The 14,685-nt window shown below is 51.8% G+C and overlaps 1 protein-coding gene and 1 long non-coding RNA gene across 2 annotated transcripts in view; one reads left to right on the top strand and one right to left on the bottom strand.

The window, feature by feature from the left end:
- The window catches only part of SATB2 (SATB homeobox 2), a 134,880-nt gene extending 128,504 nt beyond the window's left edge, over positions 1-6,376 (bottom strand). Inside the window, exon 1 of the mRNA XM_077917774.1 lies at positions 6,248-6,376. The gene's annotated coding sequence lies outside the window, so the exon portion shown is untranslated. The remainder of the gene's footprint in view (positions 1-6,247) is intronic.
- Positions 1-14,685, top strand: part of LOC144325203 (uncharacterized) — a 62,446-nt gene that overhangs the window by 8,225 nt on the left and 39,536 nt on the right. The gene's annotated exons all lie outside the window — the stretch shown is intronic.

Below are 14,685 nucleotides of genomic sequence, written 5' to 3'. Positions count from 1 at the left end.
CCTATTTATCTACTTGTACTTTGACGTGCTTTCCAACTGCTAGGTTGGCAGGAGCTAAGATCGAGCAACGCGAGCTCACCCGTCGCTCACCACCAACCTTCTGATTGGCAAGTCCTAGGCTCAGTGGTTTAGACCACAGCGCCACCCTTGTCCCAGTTCTTCCTTACATCAACCCAATGGGACCTGTATATATTCAGGATCCCAATCCGCTTAAGAGCTACTTGTTTAAGGTTAGGAGACTCAAGTGCTGGGGGGAGGGTGGGAGGGAGGGAGGGAGCGGGTGCACATACTGAGCTGGGAATCATCGCTCTTGTACCGAGTAGACCACCTGAATGCAAAGCAGCGGGCTCCACTGCTGAACTCGGGCCCTTTCCGTGTCAACAAACCCCAGACTCAAATCTTCCCCCCTGCTATTCTACCACTAACTCGCTTCAAGCAACACAGTCATAAATACCAGCCCGTGTTAAAGGCTGCGATTAAGCAGTAGTAGTATGGCCGCGAAGCGCTTTGGACAGACGCAAGCGCTATACAAGTCTCATTCGTCGGATTTGGAATGTCATCCTGTTCTGCGCTTTCTCTTGGAAGTTGAGCCCACCAAGCCGTACAACCCTTCAACGGTCGAAACAGGCCGAAAGGGTGGGTTCGCCCTTCGTGGAAAGGAATCAGGTTTGCTCTTCCGATAGTTACATTTCAGAAAGATCAAATCTCCAGTCTCATGCGGTCAAATTGGATTACAGGGAACACTTCGATTCACACCCTGCATTGGGCGCGTTTTCCATGAGTCTTTAATGGGAGTGAATCCCAAATAAACGCATTTTTAATATCATTTTAATTTCATTTTCTTACATTTGTAGCCCGCCTTTCTTCTTCTACCAGAGAACGCGAGGCGGCTTACATGTGGGTTCCCAGGCACTGACCAGACAGGCTTAGCTTCGGCAAGGTAGAAGTCTCACGTGCCTAACGCAGATAGCACATAGCAGGAGAAAATGTCCATCTTTTATCGCGTCTCCCTCTTACTGCTAAAGTTCTCCAGACGGCTTTCGCCTCCTGGATGTGCTTAGGAAACGGGTTTGACGCAGAAGCCCCCACCCCACCCCTTGAGATATAATAGGTATAATAGATAATAAGGAGACTCGGTATTCGTTTGAGATTTTATCTGTCTCTATTATTTCGAAATAAAATTCAGCTAAAATGGATTGCGCTGATCTCCCAATAAAAAAACTATTACAACCCCACCGAGCTCCCCGGAACTTAAACGAGTTTAGGATTAGTCGCCTCTTCCTCTTCCCGCCCCATCCTAAACATATTTCTGCAAGAGGGCACGCCGAATGGTTTGTGGCAGCTGGCGTATAAAAGAGGCCGTGGACGCCTGCACTTTAAAGGCCAAATGCCGGCATTAAGCTGAATTGTGCGTTAAACGCGAATTTCAAGGCATGAACACAATTAACACAGCTTGGCCTCACACGCCTAACACCCATTCAAGGACGCAAAAGGGAGCACTCATTGCTGGAGAAGACTAAAGGGTTAGGGGAGTCGCGCGCAAACTCTTGAGAAACGTCTAAGCAGCGCAAGGAGACAAATTCTACTCCTGGCCTGCCCTCGTCTGCTCTTGTTATAACCTGTATAATCTGAATTGCAGCATCCCGTGAACTGCGCTCGCTCTCACCCCGAACTGAATCACGTTTGTTTAAGATGTGTTAGAACCCTTTTAAAGGAAGAAGGGAGGCCTATTGACCCCCTCCTATAAGGAGGGGAAAAGTTATGGAACGAGTTTCTAGAGAAGTGTGCAAAGTACTGACTGCGTCTGATCCGCAAAGGAGATCGTTTAAAAGGGGATTAGCGCAGGTGATAAGGAAGGAAGATTCTGACTGAACCGAGAATGGGCAATCTCTTATTAATCACAAATTTGGGAAGAGATTCTCAAATACTTTTATTTATTTGTTTGGGGTATTTTACACACCTCTTTGTCTCCGAAGAGACGCCCAAGGCGGCTTACATCGTTTCAGCAAGCAGCCCATAAAAAGCAAAACTGTTTCCATCCAAGCGTGTTATGGATCGCGCGGCCTTAACTATAACTGAACAGAGAGGAGGAGAAAAGAATGTTAAACATTAACCGGGGGGAGCCGCAGGAGCCTGTTTTCATTCTCAGAATTTTATTAAATTCTGCTTTTAGATCATTCTCAAAGGAATGCCTCTGCCACACCCTGGGATGCAATCCCACTTGCAGATCAGTTGATCCCATTGTGATCTATGGATTACTTCCATGTAAGCACAGGGATCGGGCTGTTTACCAGTCATGCGGCAACTGTGCGCGTGATTTCGGCGTTTCGGAGAATTTGAAATGCACACGCATCTCGCACCCAGACTCGATCTATCAGAACATTCCCACGCTAGGGAACTTTGGAAAGGGAAATCGCCTAATCCTATCTGAAAAGCGAGGAAGACCCCCCAAACCCATCACATAATTTACCTGCGCCTGGGAAAAGTTGTTGTTAATGTTAATTATCACCACCCAGATGTTTAATAAGACTTGCCCCGAAATCCTCCGTGTCCATTAGCTTGTTAAGTAATTTCCATTGGTTTCATTATAAAGCGTAAAAATAAAACTAGATATTCCCGGCCTAAGCACACTTGTTTATCTGCGCGTGAACCACATATCTATGGTGGTTCACGCGCAGATAAACAAGTGTGTCTAGGCCGGGGAATATCAAGTTTTTTTATTTTTACGCTTTCTAATGAAACCAACCTATTTAATTCAGACTTGGATGTTAACAATTTGGCAGCTCGTCTTGTTTTATTTACACGCCAATTGGTTTTAAATTAATTGTTCCCTGTGGACCAGTTTTGAACATCATTCAGTTTGCCCTAACTGGTGTTGTAAGTCCCACAAATATTTTAAACATTGCTATCATGCAGGTAAGCGATTATGCTTTTAAATGTGAAAGATGGGATAGAAATGCTATAAATAAACACATCATTGTATCCTCTGCGTGACTGCACACAATTAATGTCTCAACAAGGGTGTGGCGCCAGAGATCTAAATGGTTTTTATTTTTTAAAAAGATGGGCGGGGGGTGTCATTTCGTTTGTTCCAACTTTCACTGTTTAATAGACGCCCTTGTGACCGATAAAGCAGACGCCTTCGATTTTAAAAAGCACGCCGACCCTAGTTCCATTCAAATTAAACTCCAATTCAACAGTTGGCTCTCAGACCTGGAGGTCGTAGCCGAGCCTTGATGACGCACAAACTCTGCTCTCCCTTAAATGACCCTGGAAGCACAACACAGGAAGCTAAGAAATCCACGCTGCCATTGGATCGCCTGGAGACAAAAAGGCGAGATCCTAAATTTGTTTTCACGCGTCCGCGCATTTACACCAAATGGGATTTCAGGGCTGGAATATTATGGACATTATTAGTAGGTCGCGCGCAAACTTTAAAAAATCCTTTGGCTCGGTTTGTTCCCAAAACCGCGATTTTTTTTAACCCCATGGTTCATATTTATTAAATATTTTTAGTATATTCTCACATTTTTAACTATCTGCAGGGGTGAAAGAAAGCAGAGAGGGAAAGGGGTTTTGTTTTGTTTTGCACCTCGATTTCATTTCAAAATCGCGTCTCAGCCACCCTCGCTTCTTATTTTTTAAAGGAAAATTAACAGGTCGAAACGACCACAGGAGCGGGGGATGCTGAACGCACCCTCGTTTTGCACAGAACGCTATGCACCCAAACACGTGTTGATTCGGTACCTGAACCCACATAGCGGATTCCCTGAACTGGGGGGGGGGGGGTCCCCTTTGCCGTCCCCATGACGGATCTCAACCTATGACCTTGCAAATATGTTATTTTCTTAATTCGATTTGCACCAATACTTATCTCCGATCTCTCATTAATGCCTGCCCCCTCGCCACACACGCAAATCAATAAAATAAGTTTCGGACACAGCACGATGAACAGTACAACAACAAAAACAGCAACATTTTGATTCCACCTCCCCCTCCCTCCGCCGCCGCCGCTTGTACTTCATTTTTCCCCAAGCCCATCACAAAGATAACGTTAGGCTTAAAAACAAATAAATCTGCGCGACGGTGGGCGAAAACATCTCAAAGCAAACGCGAAAGGCAAAAGTAGAGCTATCGGTTCGCCTCAAGACTTACACCTAATCTCAAGGGACTTTACAGGGAAGGGTTTGGAGAGGCGGCTGGCCAAAGTTTGGGACCTCTGCGCGCATCCCTCCTGGATTTTTTTACGGCCCAAATATATGGGGTGTTGCCAGGCAAATTGACCGCCACCCGCTAAGAGAGGGCGCGAGAAAGACCTTGTAACACACTCTTTTGACGCTGGGTGTTAAGAGGTGGGTAGGGAACAATCAGCTGGAAACGGAGCAGTTCCAAGAATGAAGTTCAAAGGTCCACAGGTGCGGTGCAAAGTCTGCTTAGATCCTCACACCTCCACCTCCATTTCAGCCTTCCTTAAACCTCCCTCCCCCCCACACACACTGGAAGACACGCGAGTATCTCCAAGGGTGAGGAAGGACTGACGGGGCAGTGACCAGGGTGAGGAGGGGGCAGCGGCCAGGGAGAATGACAGGGCCGGCTTTTGTCAAGCGGGGGAGAGGGTCCGGAAACACCCCCTCCACAAATGCCGGACCCTTGTTACGCGCGAGTATTCAGAAAAGCCCTTCCTTGCGCGTCGAGAAGAGTGCGCGCGCGGATTCCCTGCTCCCGAGCCTCCTTTCTGAAACCTTCTTTCTGCGGCTCTCCGCCCCGAGGAGCTCCCAATGGTGGCGAAAAGCAGAGGAGCTCGGGCGCCTCCTCCCGAGGAAACAACCCCCCCCCCCCCAAGCGCCCTCTGTGCGCTCGGCTAGCAGAGGCAGGCGACGGAGCCTCCCCCCGACGGCGCCTTCCACCCACCCACTCGCCTTTGGGGGCTCACCGGTGGCAGGGCCTCCTCGCGCGCGCTCTCCGGGACCCACGCGGGACCAGGTCAGGCCGCGGCCGCCCGCCGCTAGTCCACGAAGCGCCCGCCTCCTTCCCCCTTGGCTTCTCTCCCGGGAAGCAGCGAGGCGAGAGAGCTACTCCGGTGTCCCCATCTCGCGGCGGGGCTCGTCTGCTCCTTTTCTTCTCCTCCTCCTCGGCTTTCTTCACTCAACCTCTCCCTCTCTCTCTCTCCCCCACCACCTCTTCCTTCTTCCTTTTTTTTTTTTTTTTAAGGCGAGAACTCCTTGGCTCTCTTCCCTCGGTCGGCAATTATTCTGCCTTTTAATGCCACACCGCGAAAGAGACCAACCCCCACCCTCCCCCAGCGACACCTTTATTGCTTCTGATTGAAGAGAGAGACCTGATAGACAGGTGAGAGAGGCGGCCTGGTTTAAGCCGGAACGCTTCGGAGGGAAGTCGGTTGAGGGAAGGCACCCCCAGCTCCGACACACGCGCACACCCCTCCCATACCTGGAAGAAAGTTCGGTTGCAATAGAAGCGAGCAAACTCCCCATTGAACGCCACAGGGCTTACTTCCGAGTAGACATGGTTAGGCATGCTCTGAGAAGTTGCAAAATTCTACCCGGATTTGAACTCCCCGGGACCTACATCTGAGAAAGCGGAGACAGGATTGCTCTGCCAATGCTTTCGCTGCGCAAAAGACCATCGCGATCCTTGGGCAGCAATTTGCCGAGAACCCAACCTGGCGCAGTTTACACCCCAGCAGGGTCTCGTTGAAGCCAAGGACGCTTACCACCAAGTAAAATTGCTTGTGGTCGCGGGGCCAAGGGGTCTGGGGTTGGGCGTGCGCGGGGATTGCTCATATCCTGGCAAAGTCTCACTTTCAAGGCGGTAGACCCCATGGAGGCAGAGCGCCGGAGTTAAGGCCGGGAGTCTTGTTTAAATCAACCGGGCTCCGGGAAAGCCATTGCCCAGTCCGTAAGCGTGTCTCTTAAGAGGCTCCGGGCCCGGCACGTGTGAAATCTTCATCCGTGCAACAAAACGGGTCATCACACCTCTCCACACACCCGGGCGCCTGCCATCTCCGACACCTTTTTGCTAGGAAGTCGCCTTCCTATCTTGCTAGTGAGACTTGCTTCAAAGCGGCCTTTCTTGGGAGTAAAACTCTATCGACCTGCGTGGCTTTTTACTCCCAAGAAAACCTGCTTCTGGTCCGCCCCGGGCAAAGGCGCCTGCTTTGGATCCCAATCCAGAAGCGACGCCTTTGAGCAAGGGAGCCAAGTTCGGCAAATTTCTCTTCTCTTCTTACCTTTTCGCTGCTCCCACCTTTCCCAGCGATCTATCGGACGGGCAGCGCAGGCTTGCTTAGGCGACGAGCAGGCATTCCCCACCCGGGAGGATCGCCTATTTGGACACGTGTCAAAGTCGTGGCGCCTAGTGGTGCGCGCTGCTTGCGCGTCTCTCGCAGTGCCAACAGGGCCACGTGACGGCGGCTGGAGAGAAGGGGACGGAAAAGGAGAGGGAACGTCTATTGACAAGCCCGATCCTATCCATCTATCCATCTATCTATCTATCTATCTATCTATCTATCTATCTATCTATCTATCTATCTATCTATCTAAAATCACATTACTGGGACCCAAGTTCCTGCGGGGCTTTTTAACCTCCAAGGCCGCGCGTCGCCTCACCAATCAATCCTATAGAGACTGCTCCGAAGTCGGTCCTATTGAGTTCAGGTAGGATCGCAAGAAGAAATGGAATTGTATTATTAAAATAGATAGAAAACGGTGCTGGGGAGAGCAATCTGGCTGAGAAAGGGGAGCAGGGTCTCCGCCAGTAAACCGGAGTAACTACTCTGGAGTCATGGAAAGGCCGAGCGCAGCCCTTGCCTGCTGAAATAACCACGGAGGCGTCTTTTTTTTCACTAGGTGGGCTGTGGGTCAAAAGGTTGCATTAAACATAACCAGTTAATCCGGAGTGCCAGGATTTATTTTAAACGGGTATCCCGCTCTGGGAATTAGTTAAAAGCAGAAGAGAGAGAGAGAGAGAGAGAGAGAGAGAGAGAGAGAGAGAGAGAGAGAGAGAGAGAGAGAGTGTTGATGGTTGCTTACGCTTTTGCTGCACGCGCGAAGACCTAAAGTGAAGCGCAAGCACGTGTCATGCTGAATGGACGTCGAAGCCATAAAGTAATGAATGCGCACGTGTGAACCTAGTATCCCACGCGAGACAGGACCAGCGCTCTACCTGCTACAGGGCATGACTTCAGCGGGACGATTTACTTCCAGCACTGCAAGCCTATGTATGTCTACAAGAAAATAAGCCCCGTTCAGTTCACCCTCAGATTAAGTGGGTGTACGATTGCCGCCAAAGGTCTTTAAATTCATTGAAGTAAATGGCGTGGATTTTTAAAAATATGTGCATGCCGTTTTTCCTGGAGAAGCCCGTCCCAGGCGGCTTACAAGAATCGAAAACGACAACTGTATATTAAAAACTCAATATTATGGAGAAGAAAAAATAAAACGGATGCACAATTTGCTTGCTGTTTCCCAGGCTGCTTCCCTCTCCGGGTAGTTCGACCCGGGTTTCCTATCGGGTTCGCTGGGCGTTTTGTGGGTTCGCGTGCAAACCGAGATGCGACTTCGGGAAATGGAGACACTGCGCCGCGCTAAGAAACGGGAAAAGGCGGCAGACCCAGGAGAGGGCGAAAGGAAGGGCCCGGGGCGGGACTTGATAGGTGCGTAGTAGCAAGATTTGGTGTGGAAGCTGCTGGGGCAACAAGCACAGAATAATAGGTTTGTTAACTGCAAGGGAGTCGATACTCCTACTTCTACCATTAAATCGCCGTGTGGCCGGAGGAAAGCTTCTTTTTCTCTCCTTGCCTCAGTTTCCCTGTACGTATATTCATCTATCAGTCCCATCGATGACGTTACAAGGTCTTCGTTGGAACACGATACCTGCGCCTGAAGGATGAAAGCGCTGTATATAAATGCTTATTACAATTATTAGCCACACTGGTTTTTAAACTGGACTTCTTTATTCATATCCCCCATTTCCTCCAAAGGAGCTCCAGGCGGCTTAAGTGGTTATGTAGCAAGTCTCCTTTTGTCCCAACACCCCTGCGAGGTAGGCTACGAGGTTGTGATTGGCTCAGGGTGACCCAGAGAGCTTAGTGGCCGAGGGGAGGCTGCGATCAGTATCAATAACCCTGGCATTATTCGTACCAGTACTGTACTGTTCCCAGCATTCGTGCTATAATATTAATTAGCCTTAATGGCAATTAATACTATGGCACACCTCTGAGACAGAAGGGTGCAAAGCATCCGTTAGCTTCGTTAAAAGTCGCTAGGAGTTGGCATAATTTCCATGCAGCCTCTAAACAACGCTGGGCCGACCCATTGCAGAGCTGGAGGCTCCGCGCGAGATGCTGGATTTCATCTCACGTTCATATGCCGCTGGATCGTCACAAAGCCGAAGTTGCTCGGCTGTTAAGCCCCACTCGGGTTTCGAGGGATTTACGCCCTTGTAAGGATTGCAGGTGCTTAAGGCCCCAGTTATCCGCACGCAGGTCCTGCGGAACGCAAGGGGACTCGATCTGACCGAGGCAACAGCAGACGGAGGATCGAGCTGCGCCAGCACACCTCTTCTACCGAGTGTCCAAAGAGCCGGCACCGTGCACGCCTCTTCCACGTGCCTTATTCCCTCTTTAGAGCAGGCAAGGCGTGCCCGTTTGATTGTGTCCATACTGCAGATTGAGGCGGGGAATCGGGAAGGCAGAGAGAGAGTGTGTGTGAAGCTCACTCCCAGCCTGGGTGAAGCCAGCCTAGGACAGCTTTGTCACCGCGCCCCGGGCCCCCTGCCCTCTTTCTGCGCCCTCTCTCTAAGGCGCACGACCTCTCTCGGGTCCTTTCTGGGGAGGCAAGCAGCCAGTCAGCCACCAGCAAGCAGCTGGATCCCATTGCGCTGCAGCCTGCGTCCCTCTGGCGGGAGCTGCTCCAAGGGTGACTGGAGGGTGGGCAGCGGCTGCGCGGAGCGGAGCCAGTGCCATGAATGTTCGCGCTTGCCTGCTCCCCGGAGACGCGACAGAGCGGAGAGGTGACTTTGATCTGCCAGCGGCCGCGTCGCCGCACACTGCTCTCCTGGCTGCAGAGAAAGACCAGGTTGGACGCGAGAGGCGCCTCTGCTGGCCTCCGATTGCCTGCTTAGCAGGGAGTGTGGCGCTCACCGCTGAGACGGCAGAGAGCCGCTTGCCCTTGCTGGGCACAAAAGCGCTTGCTTGCTCTTTGCGCGCGGTGCAGAAGCCGCGCAAGCCTGTCTCTCTTGCCCACTCCCCGCCCACCCTCCTTTTTAACACCCAGGAAACTTAAATTCTGAAACAGCTAGTCCCTCGAGCACGATTCAGTCAAAGGAAGCTAAAGCACTTTTAAAAATCACATTAAATTCAAGGAGAGGCTCCAACGTTCTCCCATTGAAACCAACTGGGTCGACGAAACGCTTGCTTTTGGCTGAATAGGATCCCGCGCCTGTGAACGTTGCCGATCCAGCTGCAAGATCCCGCAGGCGCGCAATCCATAGGTTCCACGGGAATAAGACGAAGCCTTAACGCAATGGTAAATCAGTGTTGCGAATACAGTGGTACCTCGGGTTACATGCGCTTCAGGTTACATACGCTTCAGGTTGCAGACTCCCCTAACCCAGAAATAGTACCTCACTTTAAGAACTTTGCTTCAGGATGAGAACAGAAATCGTGCTCCGGCGGCGCGGCGGCAGCAGGAGGCCCCATTAGCTAAAGTGGTGCTTCAGGTTAAGAACAGTTCCAGGTTAAGAACGGACCTCCGGAACGAATTAAGTACTTAACCCGAGGTACCATTGTATATACATGTTTGTATTACAACCCATCACTAACATTATGGGGCCAGGTCATTTTGCCACTGGCTTTCGCGCTTTCACTTGTGTTTTGAATACCGTAAGTGAAATCCCTTCCCATCCCCGTCAAGCGGAGAAAATGGGGTCGGGGTGTGACTTGGAGGGGGAAAGTCTGTTTGGAATGAGTGGAATCGTGTTCCTAGCGACCCACGGAAGCGGCGGAGAATAAATCAGGAGACCAGCAAGACGAGCCACTTTCATTTGCCTAGCGGGGCGCTGAGATTTAACAGGTCAGCGTGTTAAATCTCCGCCTAAGGAGGAGAAGGATCGTTCTCTCTCCAGAACATGCTTGGTGTGGGCTGCTGAGTTCACCTCCGTATCAGCAGCTTACTCCCTTCTTAAGCATTGCCCTCCAGGATCAGATGGGGAGGGGGCGGTCTCCGACCCAGCACAGCCTTCCCAGCCATGTGGTTTTCAGGGGGTACGCTGCCCCTGTCCAAGGAGGTTCTTTCAAACTGTTTTGACCCATGGCCCTTGAGCTACAGACCAATTTCTCTAGGAATTATTAAAACTAATAATAATAATAATAATAATAATAATAATAATAATAATAATAATAATAATATAAAAATTACAGTGGTACCTCGGGTTAAGTACTTAATTCGTTCTGGAGGTCGGTACTTAACCTGAAACTGTTCTTAGCCTGAAGCACCACTTTAGCTAATGGGGCCTCCTGCTGCCGCTGCGCCGCCGGAGCACGATTTCTGTTCTCATCCTGAAGCAAAGTTCTTAACCTGAAGCACTATTTCTGGGTTAGCGGAGTATGTAACCTGAAGTGTATGTAACCCGAGGCGTGTGTAACCCGAGGTACCACGGTATTGCTAAATTAAGGTCACCCACATCCAGGGGCCACCATCATATTCTGCAAGCGTGTGAAGAAGCCCAGAAGAAGAGCCCTGGATCAGACCCAGGCCCATCTAGTCGAGCATCGGTCCTTCTCACCGGAAGTCCGCGCGCAGGGCCAGAGCGCAAGAGCAACTCCCCCCCCCCACACCTGCGGTTTCCAGCCCCCGGTACCTCTCTTCTGCCCCAGCTCCTCCTCCCAGCGATCACACCGAATTGGGAGACCTCCCAGACCCTGAGTTAAGAGAATGGAGGGCGGCGTGGCTTGCTCGGATTCCAGGAAACCCTTGCTCAGAAATCCCTCCCTCCCCGCCCTCGCTACATGTCTGAGGGTTCCCAAAGGGGTCCCGGCGGCGTGTCAGAGATGCCGCCCCCTTCCCCAGCATTTGCCCAGCCTGTGCCCCACTGCAGGCGACCCACACAGCCTCGCCGCCTCTTTCCTCTCGGCTAGAGAGGCATCTGCGCTTCGTCAGCGCGCGGGGAAACCTGACATCTCCAACGAGTTGCAAATGCTCCGCTTTGGGCCGCGCGCCTTCTCCTGGCGCAGGGCGCTTGTTTTCGCTTTGGTTTGCGAACGTAGCCAACTTCAGCGAGCAAGAAAGATGGGTAAACTTCTCTTAAGACTTAGGACTTCGGGTCTGTCATCATGGGCATAGCCAGGATTTACGTTAGGGGGCGGGGTGGCAGGACCCCCCACCTCTCATCATCTTCTGTCTGGCCCCGCCTAGCAGATTCGGAATGAAGTGTCTCAACAACACTGGATTTACTTTGCTTTCTTTTGACCCCCAAGTGCTCAGAAAAATCTGTCTTTTCAATTTCAAATATTCTGATTGTTTATACTTTTAGTTAAGTACTTTTTATTTGCTTGATTTAGGGAGGGTCAGCTGCCGCCCTGATTACGCTCATGTCTGCCATCTACTAACAGGGCTTTCTGAGGAAAAGATGGACAAACTTTTAAGGGTCGATGCCATGTGGGAAAAAGGATGAGAAACTTAGGAGCCCTGATCGGAAAGGAGAAGGGCGCTGAATCCGCCTGAGTGGGCGCAATCCAGTCAAAATGAAGCACTTTCACAGCGCAGACTCGGAAATCAGTCGCATGGAGTTCAACGAGGCGTGTGCTTATAGGATTGCAGCCTGACGCCCCTTAGATTCACTTAGAATAATCCGGCACCCGCTGCCATTCTCCCCACATGGTCAGGATCCGGACGGGGCCTACGTACAGATCCTGTCCACGCTTACTTAGAAGTCCCCACTGAGCTCAAGAGGACTAATCCTAATTTACTGCCCATAAAATCGCAGAAGCCGTTACTCCAAAGTAAACGCCAGTGGGTCGAGCCTCGAAGCGAGGGGGCATGGAATCGCCTGCTTGGCCCTTGGGCTGGATCGGGCCCTTCCTTGGTAGTTAGCTGGACTTCTCCAAGTCTAAGTGCGTTTAAGGGACTGTGCGGTGTGTACATCACAGAGAAACAGTTTGAAAGTCTGGGCGGAAGATGCTAAGCGGAGCTATTTGGACTGGCTTGGAAGCATCCCTGAAAGAGGCGACCGGGTCCAAGAGTAGCTGCTGCCTCCCTGGCGAAGCACGGCTTTTCCTAGAAGTAGGTTGCACAGAGCTCGTTGGGGCTACCTCCCTGTTTTGGATCAGATGTGAACAAAATCTGCAAGCCCAGAGTTTCTCTAAAGATGCCCTAGTCAGGCCCTTTAAACTGCATCGCCGCCGCTTCCTGGATGAATTCCTTGCTTGCTTGCTTGTGGCTGCGTGGCTCCTTCCAAACCGAGAAAGGAAGAGGCACGTGTGTGAGAGAGGGAGGGAACGAGGGAGGACTGGTACAGCCAACCGGTCTCTTAACTTGGATAAAGCGATCAGGAAGTGACCGCCTATGCGTTTTTGAGCCGCTCAGTGTCTCTTGCTTTCCGCACCAGCAAGGCTAGACCAGGGAGTCCCGTCCCTCTTGCCATTCCAAACCCAATTTTAATCGCAACTGTGTTGTTGTTGTTGTTTAGTCGTTTAGTCGTGTCCGACTCTTCGTGACCCCATGGACAGAGCACGCCTGGCACTCCTGTCTTCCATGGCCTCCCGCAGTTTGGTCAAACTCATGCTGGTAGCTTCGAGAACACTATCCAACCATCTCGTCCTCAGTCGTCACCTTCTCCTTGTGCCCTCCATCTTTCCCAACGTCAGGGTCTTTTCCAGGGAGTCTTCTCTTCTCATGAGGTGGCCAAAGTATTGGAGTCTCAGCTTCAGGATCTGTCCTTCCAGTGAGCACTCAGGGCTGATTTCCTTAAGAATGGATCAGTTTGCTCTTCTTGCAGTCCATGGCAGTGTTTCCCAACCGGTGTTCCGCGGCACACTAGTGTGCCGCCGGACGTTGCCTAGTGTGCCGTGGGAGTAGTGGCGTAGCGTGGGGGGGTGCCAGGGGTGCCAGTCGCACCGGGCGCAACATCTGCGGGGGGCGCGAGTCCAGAGGGAAGGGACAAGTTCCTTCCTCCGCCGGGCTCCCCGCCGCCACCACCAGCCTTGCGCCCTAGCGCGCGCGCCCCCCGCCGCCGCTGCGGCTGCGCTCCACTCACTGCTCGCAGGAGGAGCAGCCACTGCAGCAGCGCTGACACCGCCACCGACGCCTGGCCGGGCACGGGCAGCCTCCGCACCCCGACGCCGACGCCATCCCCTTCCCCCTTTTTTTCCAGAGCTGGGGGAGGGGGAGGTTTTAAAAGGGGGTCTTGCATTGGCGATCCTGCAGCACTTTGGGCCGCACGACGCGAGCGCGCAGCACGGATCAGCCACGACCCCACCCTGTGCATTTCCCGGGGAAAAGTGCTCCACGTGGGAGGCGCGTTTCCCCTTCATTCCCTCTCGTGCAAATCCTCCTTGGGTTCCCTCCCCCGTCTTTCCTCTCCCTACCTCACAAAAGCTTCACCTCGTCGCCTCCTCGCTGCCTCTCGCCTCCGCAGGAGCGTTTCCCTCCGCGGAAGAAGGAGCAGGGCGCTTTTGCAACTTTGCCTTCCCCGCCCCACCACGGAGCACATTTTCCTCGCCCCCCCAACCCCCGCATGTAGAATAGAAGCCCTCCAGCCTCCACGGTGCACAAACTCTCCCCTCTGCAACGAAGCGCTTTGTTGCATATCTTTGGTGAGGTTTTTAGGCAGTCTTGGTGCACCTTAAATCAGCGCTAATTGCGCCTGGACGCAGTATTTACTTCTGAGTAGGCCCCCTTCTCCCCCCCCCCCCCGTAGCACCTGACGTTGCTATTCGTATCATCAGGTTTGTTTGTTGATAATTTAATTGTTTTAAAAGCATCATGCTAAAGAGCTCTCTCCCACCCCCAGACCCTTGGGCAAAACAGAAACACACACATACACAAACACAGAGATTGAGCCCTGCAGGTTTTATGAAATGAATGGATTCTGAATGCCTGTTTCAGTGGCTTGTCCGCCTTAGGCTGCTGGGCCAGACACCTGTTACACGGTGCAGTCCGTAAGCTGTGAGCGCTGCTACCTGCCGCCGAGACCACGTAACGACAGTCTTGAAAGACCTACATTGGCTCCCAGTACCTTTCCGAGCACAATTCAAAGTGTTGGTGCTGACCTTTAAAGCCCTAAGCGGTTTCGGTCCAGTATACCTGAAGTAGCGTCTCCGCCACCATCGTTCAGCCCAGACACTGAGATCCAGTGCCAAGGGCCTTCTGGCAATTCCCTCACTGTGAAAAGTGAGGTTACAGGGAACCAGGCAGAGGGCCTTCTCGGTAGTGGCGCCCGCCCTGTGGAATGCCCTCCCATCAGACATCAAAGAGATAACCATTACCTTCTATGCTGTTACTATTTTTTTATTTTTTTTTACATAAGTAAAAAGTGACTTTTCCGCATCTGGCATGGTGGTGTGCCTTGAGATTTTTTTCATGAAACAAGTGTGCCTTTGCCCAAAAAAGGTTGGGAAACACTGCTCTAGATGTTGTTGGACTGCAACTTCCATCATCCTTGATAGTT

Source organism: Podarcis muralis, chromosome 1, assembly GCF_964188315.1.
Source record: "Podarcis muralis chromosome 1, rPodMur119.hap1.1, whole genome shotgun sequence".
NCBI classification, from domain to species: Eukaryota; Metazoa; Chordata; class Lepidosauria; order Squamata; family Lacertidae; genus Podarcis; species Podarcis muralis.
The sequence above is the reverse complement of the archived record's forward strand: the minus strand, read 5'-3'. Positions and strand labels throughout refer to the sequence as shown.